Raw genomic sequence first — 10,825 nt, 5'->3', positions numbered from 1 at the left:
TAACCATGATTATAGTTCTAATGGCTCCCTCTGTTTTCATCTCTGCAGCATTCTTTTGAAGATAGATAGATGATATAGATAGATAGATAGATAGATAGATAGATAGATAGATAGATAGATGATAGATAGATAGATAGATAGATAGATAGATAGATAGATAGATAGATAGATAGATAGAGATAGATAGATAGAGAGACAGAGAGACAGAGAGACAGAGATATGATAAATAGATAGATAGATAGATAGATAGATGATAGATAGATAGATAGATAGATAGATAGATAGATAGATGATAGATAGATAGATAGATAGATAGATAGATAGATAGATAGATAGATAGATAGATAGATGATAGATAGATAGTTTCAGGCAACATTTAATTTGTGTAAGGTTCCTTGCATCCATTTTATTGCCAGTACTCATGTTGGAATATCTTATGACCCAAACCTGACATCATGGGCCAAGAGAAAGTGACTGGCATAAAATCACCCAGCCAGCTTTCATGCCTAATGCACAGCTAGAACTTACAGTCTCTTAGTTTCTAATGTGATACCTTAAATACCAGAACAAACTATTTCTCAGTTTTCTGCCCAATAGGTCAAACACTTGGTTGATTTTATAAAAAAAAATTGACACTGTATTTGCTGGCCAACATTAGGAAGAAAAGAAAATTCATGCTGGAATTGGACGTTATTTAGTAGATGGACATTAACTGGACATTATTTGAAGTAGATGGAGAGCTGCAAAAGGGGGAAAAAGAACAATGATTTCAGACTGGTAGAATGACATTATTCAAAAAAATTGAATTGAATCTCAACATTTCTTTTTCTAGAAAACAAGCATTGCTCCCAGGGAGATGTTGACTGGAATAACTTAGAAATGAAAGTAAGGATACAATTTCCTGGACTTTAAACAACATTAATGTAAAACCTTCACATTATCATCTTATTAACTGTCAAGAAAATAGGTATATCCAGATTCTTCTGTTTAAGAATAAGCAATTTTACCACAGGCTATAGACTATAGCAGTAGAATAGAATTTATGTAAGGTCCATATCAAGATAATCTACAGATGCCTGTCATTCTTCTGTCTGCAGGCATACTAAACTAGAATCTCTTCTGCTGTGTTTTCATCATCTAAACTTCATTTCGTGCAATGTTTTGTATCATTCTGAGAAACAAAACAATTTTAGCCCACTCGGATGATATGCAGCACCCTCTCCTAATTTAGGTTTGAGGTTTGAGGTTTATTCGATTTATATGCCGCCCTTCTCCCAAGGACTCAGGGCGGCATACAACATTAAAAGAAACACATACTACAAAAGTTAAAAAGAAATTAAATAGGATATCCCCAAACCCAATTAAAATTAACAATGACACATTTTTTAAAAGAATTAAAATTAAAATTAACAATAATCAATACTTTGATTTGTTTTGTTCAGGCCAGGCTGGCTTGCTGGAAAAGCCAACTTTTTAGGGTGCGTCGGAAGGACCGGAGGTCAGGATTATATGAAGCTCTGGGGGCAGCTCATTCCAGAGGGAAGGCACTCCCATAGAGAAGGCTCCCCCCCTGGGGGTCACCAGTCGACACAGTCTGGCCGACGGCACCCTGAGGAGGCCAACTCTGTGGGATCGCACTGGACAATGGGAGGCTACTGGTGGCAGTAGGTGGTCTCGCAGGTACCCTGGGCTTAAGCCATGGAGCGCTTTAAAGGTCATAATTAGTACCTTGAATCGTACCCGGAAGACAACCGGCAACCAGTGCAGGCCGCCTAAAAGGGGTATAACATGGGAGTACCTGGGTGCCAAGGTGCCAAGGTGGCGCAGTGGTTAAATGCAGCACTGCAGGCTACTGCTAGATCAGCAGGTCAGCGGTTCAAATCTCACCGGCTCAGGGTTGATTCAGCCTTCCATCCTTCCGAGGTGGGTAAAATGAGGACCCAGATTGTTGGGGGCAATATGCTGACTCTCTGTAAACCACTTAGAGAGGCCTGAAAGGCCTATGAAGCGGTATATAAGTCTACTGCTATTGCTATTGCTATTGCCCCCATGACAACCCACGCAGCCGCATTTTGGACCAGTTGAAGCTTCCGGGTGCTCTTCAAGGGCAGCCCCATGTAGAGAGCGTTACAGTAGTCCAGGTGAGAAAAGACGAGGGCATGGGTGACTGTGCACATAGCATCCCGATCCATGTCTTTACTAGACATGGTACTCTCAATTCAGTATGCACTAGGCAAAAGACTTTAATATGCTCCCAGCTTAAGATCACAGACCTTGTATTGTTGCAAGCACAATGGTGGTTGTCCTAGAACACCCAAACAGTACATATCAAGCCACAAAGGCGCTAAGTGACATAGCAGAGGGATGGTTGAAGTATGACACACTTGTCCAGAACAGTAATGAGAGTTCTTACTTCCACAGAAGTCTATGGAAGAAAATTAAAATGCCTTTCGATATTCTTCAGAAGCACTGTGTAAGACTCAAATTGCTAATCTTGCATTCTTTTTTTGATAATTTTTTTTAATTTTTAATTTAAAACAAATACAACATCCTTCTTTACATGCTATAGAAAGTGTATCAGTTGGTTACAAAAAGACTTTCGTGCATCTCTTCCACTGTCATCAACCATAATTCATATTAACTTAAGTATTTTAACTCAAATATTTATACATGTCACCATCATCATCTCTCCATTTTCATTTGGTTACAATTGTTTAAGCGTCCTTCATCATAAAATATACCAAAATTTAATACATAGCCACATACTGGCCTTTCAATTACTATTTCTAAAATCCTCCACTAACACTAAATCCTTATGTCCTATTCTAGCTAAACATCCATAATATTTAATAACAAAGTTTTCTAATCCTCCTTTCCAAATCACTGTTTAAAGTTTACATCCAGTTTCCTTATGTTATACCCATATCTATATATATACGTTGTTATTCTTATCCCTTCTTTATTTGACTATATCCTGTAACATAACATTTTTCCCCTAATAATCAAAACTTTAATTGTATCTAACTTAGTTGTTGTTATTATTGTTGTTGTTGTTGTTGTTATCCTTTATGTATAATCCAAAGGGATTGCTAATCTTCCTTACATGGGTGCCATTCAATATTCATATCCAATTATACTCATCATAACACTTCACATTGTATACATTAGTAACATTATCAGTTATTTATTTAAGCTATATCTATTATCAATAAATTTCACTAAGTTAAACTAGTTTTAAATTATATTCTTCCATCTACTAACCTGTATCTTTCTAATAGCAAAACAGTCTCATATCTTCTGTCATTTATGGTGCCAGTCCTCTAATCACCTTCTTGGTCAGCTTTGTATAGACTTCTCTTAGCAACTCCTTGCTTATAAGATCTCTCATATAATCTTGATGCCCTCTTTCTGCTTCCTTATTCAGCTTATCTTTGATTGTCAGCAGTGTTATCAATGCTTTTGCTAATAGAATTTCTCTCTTTAAATCCATAGATTCATTAGTTTTTTCTTCTTCTGTATCTTGTCCTCTGGAATAGATTTCCTCTCCATTTAATTCCTCTTTCAGTATTCCATTCTTTCCATTTTTAGAGACAAACCAATCACCATAAATATCAGCAGGTTTAATCTCTTTATATTGATTTTCCACTTCGATTTTTTGAGTTTCAACCACCCCGTTTTGCATTTGATAGACATCCTCAATTTCATCATCATATTTTATTGTTATGTGCTCTAAGTTTTCCAGTTTTTTCTGTATTCTTTCATATGTATTTGATAATTTCTGTATTTCTGAAAGTATCTTTTGCAAACTTGAGACTTCTATTTTCTTTTGAAATTGCGCCATTCTAACAAACACAGCTGCTCTGGTTTGGAAGGTTAATTAAAGCATAGATTCACAAAGAACATTGTTTTCATTTTTCTCTGATTAGAAATATACTTCAAAGGGACATCTGTGTGCTTCCCTTCTTATCACTCTCTGTAGCCAAGCAGTAAAACCTTGTATTGCCAAGTCAAAACAATCATAGAGAAAAAAAGTGTTCCATTTTCAATACACAAAACTCCAATCAACAAATCCTCCCAGCCTCCGAGCAGTGTTAATACTGTTGAAAATCTAATTTCCTAAGTATCTTTTTTGTATTTCAAGTTAGAAAAAGGAGTCCAATCTTTAAATGAATTAGAAAAATACCCACAGCAATGAAAGAGGAAAACTTTAGTCCATAGGTTATAGAGAACAATAAAAGAAAAAATAGAAGAAAACTTAATCCATCCATTTCAAAAGGCTTGCATAGATTCCATCCATGAAGATAGCATTTAAAAAGTAAGATAACCACTGTCCAAAGCCATTCCAAATTTAATCTCGCTGCTTGATTCTTCTATTCTCCAATTTAGATTACTTTTAAGTTTTTATAGGCAGTCTCTTTTTAAAACAGTAAAAGTTCCTCACCAGCTGGAAACACTTTCTCTTTCCGTATCCTTCCATTTTGGAGCCGGCCCGATTTTGTCAGCCTTGGCTGGATTTTTTGTCGCCAGCTTGAAGAACTTCTCTTGCTTCTTTCAGGGATTTTGCAATATCCCTGAGGTCAGCGAGACGTATTCTTCCTGTTCAACATCTCTTTGGGATGGTTTAGGTCCGATTGGACCACCCAGTGGCAAAAGTATTGGCTTCGGTCTCAGAGCATCGAGACCGCACGTCCATCTCGTCATGACATTGGCTCCTCCCCTCCGCTAAACTTGCATTCTGTTCCATCACAGTTGACTCAATACTTACTGAAGATTGGAGGAAGGAGGAGCTGACGTCGCAACAACATGACCAACAACATGGAGCTCCAAGATCACAGTCAATACTTTTGCCACTGGGTGGTCCTTTTGGACATAAACCGTCCCAAAGAGATGGTGACAGGAAAGAGTACATCCTGCTGATCTCAGGGACACCGCAAAGTCCCTGATTGATCCAGGAGAATCTCTTTTTGCCCATGACAGAAGCGCAGCCATTGAAGCTGCTGAAGTTGGGACAGCTCCAGAACAGGAGGAAAACGGAAAGAGAAAGTGTGTCCATCTGGTGAGGAAATCTTATTATTACAAAAGAGACTCCCCCCGTCCCAGAAAAATTAAAGCTAAATTAAATTTGAAAACAGAAGAGAACAAGCGGCAAAATTAAGCTACATTAGACATGTTATACTTATTTTTTATTTTACGGATGGAACTTTTGCAAATGTTTCCTATTCTTTAAATTGAACAGATTAGTTTTTTCTTCTACTTTTTATATTCTTTTTTTATACCTATGGATTAAAATCTTTTTCCTTATTTTTATAATGCTGGATTGGATGGAGTGTTTTTGCTCATTTAAGAATTTTGTTTTCTTTAAGCCTGGAATATAAAAAAGATATAAAAAGGATACAAAGAGGGCTCTAATAACAAAGGGAAAGGAAGTAACACTGCCACTTGGAGGCTGGAGGCTTGGAAGGCTTGGGAATATTGTCTTTTCAGGGTCCGCAACTTGGGAGTCCTCCTGGACCCACAGCTGAGTTTCGACCATCACTTGTCAGCTGTGACCAGGGGGGCATTTGCCCAGGTTCGCCTGGTGCGCCAGTTGCGGCCCTACCTGAACCGGGAGGCCCTCACAACAGTCACTCGAGCCCTTGTGCTCTCTAGGCTGGAATACTGCAATGTGCTCTACATGGGGCTGCCCTTGAAGAGCATCCGGCGACTTCAGCTAGTCCAGAATGCGGCCGCGCGAGTGATTGTGGGCGCACCGCGGTTTGCCCACATAACACCGATCCTCCGTGAGCTGCGCTGGCTACCTGTTGATCTCCGGGTGCACTTCAAGGTCCTACTTACCATCCACAAAGCGTTCCATGGTAGTGGATCTGGCTATTTGAGAGACCGCCTTCTGCCAATTACCTCCCTGCGTCCCATCAGATCGCACAGGGTAGGCCTCCTCCGAATTCCATCCGCCAGTCAGTGCCGACTGGCGACTACGTGGAGGAGAGCCTTCTCAGTTGCAGCTCCGACGCTATGGAACAATCTCCCCGTGGAGATCCGCACCCTCACCACCGTCCAGGCGTTCCGCACGGCCCTTAAGATCTGGCTATCCCGTCAGGCCTGGGGATAGGACCTTACTCTCTCCCTGCCCGAATGCCGAGTGAATGTTGTGCTTTTATTGTTAATTATTTTTACTCACATTTTCTTTTATGTCTTGTCTTGCACTCCCCTCCCTCATTATTGTAAGCCGCCCTGAGTCCCCTCAGGGAAAAGGGCGGCCTATAAGTGTTCAATAAAACCATAAAAACCATTTTCTTTTTTTCTCTTTGATCATTTGACTTTGCATTTCAAGGTCCCTCCGCTTGTTTACAGAGAATGATAGTGAGAAGAACATGGGTTGTTTATACAGGTGCTCTTCGGGAGCCTTATTGGCAGCTGGAGTGGAATAAAAACAAAGCCTTGTCTTGAAAGATTATAAACTTGCTTTAAATTTAATAAAAAGTTTTGAATGCCAGAGTGGCAGTGTTTACAAGTTGGAAGAATGGTGTAACATGAAAAATAAATCTTAACATTGCAAAAGATATGTTTGAAATTCAAAAATTATTAGAAGTAAAAGAGAAAATTGAGAAGAGATTGGAGAACATAGATCATACAACAGTAAAATTTGATTGAAAAATTGAGGATGTTCATCAAATGAAGAACGTGGAGGTCAGAGTTCTAAAAACTGAAGGAAAAAATAAACAAAGAGACAAGAAAATTGTTGATACTGACAGTGAACTGAGCGTGGTTGGAAATGGAAAGAGTGGAATATAGAAAGGGGAGATAGATGGACTGGAGCACTACCCCAGATTTCAAAGTATAGAAGAAGAAAAGAGAGAAGAATTGACGGAACTAAGGAGATAAATTTTATCAGAAGCACTAGTGATAACCAAAGATAAGCTGATCGGAGAAGCATGACTGTGGAAGGGATGCACGGAAGTTTTTGTAACCAATTGACACACTTTCTACAATTTGTAATGAAAGATGGTTTTGTGTTTTTTTGTGTTTTGTCTGTTTGTGTTTATTCAAAAAAAAATCTTTATTAAAAATAATACTGAAGATTGGAGAATCTGTGGCCCTTTGGTTTACTGCTTCCAGAGCCACTATGTTTCTTATCGAGGAACACAGATATCTCACCCCAAAAACTAGATGGGATTCCTGCTGAAATAAATGAGGTTGTACTTTCAGGCTGCCCTATTTGGGCCACAAAAATCCATTTAATTTACCACACCTCCCCCCTCCCCTTCCAGGGCTCACCCTCCTCCAGAGCCAAGGCTGGGGATCAGCAGGGGAGCTTGGGTTCCTAAGCCCCCAGGCGGACTCTTTCAAACCCCCCCCCCAGCTGAAAAGGTTGGAGCTGCTTGGCCTTTACCATCAGCATCAGCATCATCCTGACTTGGAGGGGAGAGGCAGCTTGGCCTGGCCCCTTCCTGTGAGGCTGAACCTGGCTTTGACCTCCTGGATCCCACCCTGGCATAGCCCCTTCCCCCACCAGAGCAAAGGCCGCCTTAGCACTGGGTGCCTGGAACTTCCTTTCGCCACTCGGGTCAGCACTGACATCTGTGAAAAAAATTCAGGTGCTCAGGCTTGAAAATGTGCCACTCAAACACTATACTTTTCCACACACACTAAAAAAAATTAGAGGGAGCATTGCTCTGGGGTCCAGAAACCCAGGCTTATAACTACCCCTAACCTGGGGGGAGGGAATTAAATTTAACAAAATTATTATTTGCAACATCCTTCAAACAAAACAAAATGCTGGTTGAGAAGAAAAATAAGGAGAATATTTGTAGCTCAGGATTGAAATGAGGGTGTTCTTGGTGCTCCCTGAGCTTGGTTGTTTTCTTGCAGATGTTTCATTACAAAACTAGGTAACATCATCAGTGGAGAAAGAAAGAAAAAAATATTTTCTGCTCTCATTTCTACTCTGATGGTTTGGATTCCTGAGAGTCTCCACTCTGAGCTCATCAAAAAATTAAGAAGATGGTCCACCCAGAATTAATAGAATTAATACAATAAAAGGATTTATTGGAGAGGAAGGGATTACAAGAGAGTAACCAGGCACACAATGGGAAATACACATCAAAAGGAATGTGCTAGGGCTTGCTATTTGCCTAGCCAACAGCTTAGAAAGTAAAAAATAAAAAGCCTTTACTGTGAAATTGATTAAGGTCTGGTTAATTTCAGGCAACAGCTGCCAGCTGGAGAGTTCTAATCAACTAATTAAGGTCACAGAACTGGGTTTTTAACTTGCAGTTAGCAACTTTTTAGGGACAGGCTACTCCTTGGAGAAAAACAGCTCAATAAGAGATAGCTTGTTGAGGCAATTTCTCTGCTGGGGCAGGGATGGGTGGAGAAGAAAATGGGTCGAAAATGGCGAACATGTGACTAAGAAAGAGAAGCTGTGAAGGTCGTACATGCAGGCACTGATCCAAAATTACTTTCATCAACATCCTAACTGCAACTGCTGATTGTCCAAGTCAGTTGTTAAACAAGGCCCACCTATAGTTTCATTAATAAAGGTTTTCAACCCTAGATTTCATAGAGCAACTGCAAAGGCTGCTATAAGAAACGTATAACACAGAGCTTTGTAGCAACTTGGAGAGTGCTCACCTAGTAATATTTGTTGGGACCTAAATGTTTGTCCATTACAGTCCACTCAATGAGATGGACACTATAAAATAAGCATTGAGCAGTTATACACAAGTACTGCTACTGGTTAATGGACTTTTCAAACTGTCTTAATTCAAAGCACAAATACTAGGAATTGCGAATCTCTTGACAAACCATATTCTAAAACATGGGTGCCAAACTCGATGCGTCCTGTGACATATCATGAGGTATTGCAACATTTTTTGCCTTTGTGGAGCTGGGGTGGGCGTGGCCTATGCATGATGCATCTGTCCCATGGGCCGCCAGTTTGGCAGGCCTGTTCTAAATGCTTTGCATTCTGCATTTCCTTATGAAACTCAAGTATGGACATTTTAAAATCAGGGATAAGGTTATGTTGTGGCCCAGCAGGAGCCGTTGGAGCTGCAAACAGACTCCGACAGTGAGGGGCCTTATGAGTTCGCTCTGGAAGAGGTGGAAGACCCTGGACAGGGTTCTGACTCCAAGCTGGGCACAGAGAGGCTGGTTGGCCACCAGGAGGCGCCTGAGGCATGGAGCAGCGGTGAGAGCCGAATGGAGTATGCTCATGACGTCAGGCCTTGGAGTAGTGATGTGAAGACAAGGGAGGTGGTCCTGGTTGCCCGGCAACACTGGGCAGATCGACGGAGAAAACAGCTACGCAGTTACAAAAGATAATTGGATCCAACTGGTTGTAATTAGGCTCCTCTCAAGATTGTATTTAAGGAGGGACTCGTGGAGGAGTCTGATTTGCAGGATTCAACTTCATTCTTAATTCTGGAGAAGCTGTTATATGTCTCTGTCGACGTCTGAGTTGCTGCCAAGGTTCTGATCTGTTTGTTTATGTTTGGGCTTTCAGCCACCGAGATTTATGTTTCCTGTTAATAAAGTGCTGTGAAATTCCAGTTAAGCTTGTCTCGGCATTCGTTACTGGATGGAGGAGGGGGTCAGAACAGGTTACCACAAAACTTGAATTTAGAATAATTCCATACTAATAATCCAAGGCTACAAGGGTGGCAACAAGCATCAGATTAACATTCATAAGTTAATTAATGAAGTTGGCATGTCAAATTAACATAAATAGTTTCCTTGGAGAATCAAATTCTTTTAGGGCCCTCGGCCTTACAACTCAAAACAATAGATCTGCTTGCTCTCTTATTTTCTCTGTCAGCTTGAAGGTGGCAATGTATTATCATTATTTGATTCATTGCTCTGACAGCCAGATGTTTAGATTGAATTTGGCATTTTTGTTCACCTATCAAGTCTTTCCCAAAGATCTGAGATAGGCAGATGTTGTTTGAAACTTCTAAAGGTATAGTGTAACTGCAGGCTGTAAGTAGTTCCAACTAAGCTGCCTTTTGCAATTAACTGATTTTGAATTTTGTCAGTGCCAATGGTATTCAAATAATGTTCCAGATGTTTTAGCATTGCATCCTAAAACATGCCTATTATTGTACTGTCTTTGCTTTCTTTTGCCACAGTCAATCTGTTTCTATTTGCAGACCTCTGTATTTTGTGGATTTCCCCCCAGTTCTTTCTCTTCTCTTCTGCTGCATTTTTATTTAAATTTATATGCCACTTGACTCTCAGCATACAGATGATTTAAAACACGAAAACAAGACAATATAGCTAATGGAGATCACAGAATAGCAATAAAGCGGAAACAGAAGAAAGCAATCTAAGTTAAAAAAGAGGTTTCAGACATCTTCACCAAAGGTCTGGGTGAAGAACCATATCTTCAGGCCCCTTCAAAACACCAGCAAAGTGAGAGGATCATTCACATCTTAAGGAGGGACCTCATTCCAGGTGGGAAGGTGCTGTGAAAGAAAAACCATGTTTCAAGAGTCATGATAGATGACATGGTTTAATTGAAGGAACCTGGAGTGCACCAGCCTATTATTTCAAACTGTCCAGGAAGATACTTTGGGAGACAGGTGGTTCCTCAAGTAAGACTCAATGCTATATAGGGCTTCATACCTAACATCCCACACTTTGAATGGCTCCTGGAAGCAAACGGAGAAGGAATGCCCATCATTGCTCATGCCACTGCATTCTGGACCAGTTGAAGCTTGCTGTGTTCCATCTTCCACTAAGCACTCAAAAGGGTCTTTTCAATCACTAAAATGTTATCTACCCATTGCGGAGTAAGCAGAAAAGTAGACCAGCTTGTAAAATGCTA

The sequence above is a fragment of the Thamnophis elegans genome, chromosome 1 (genome assembly GCF_009769535.1).
Source record: "Thamnophis elegans isolate rThaEle1 chromosome 1, rThaEle1.pri, whole genome shotgun sequence".
NCBI classification, from domain to species: domain Eukaryota; kingdom Metazoa; phylum Chordata; class Lepidosauria; order Squamata; family Colubridae; genus Thamnophis; species Thamnophis elegans.
The sequence above is the reverse complement of the archived record's forward strand: the minus strand, read 5'-3'. Positions refer to the sequence as shown.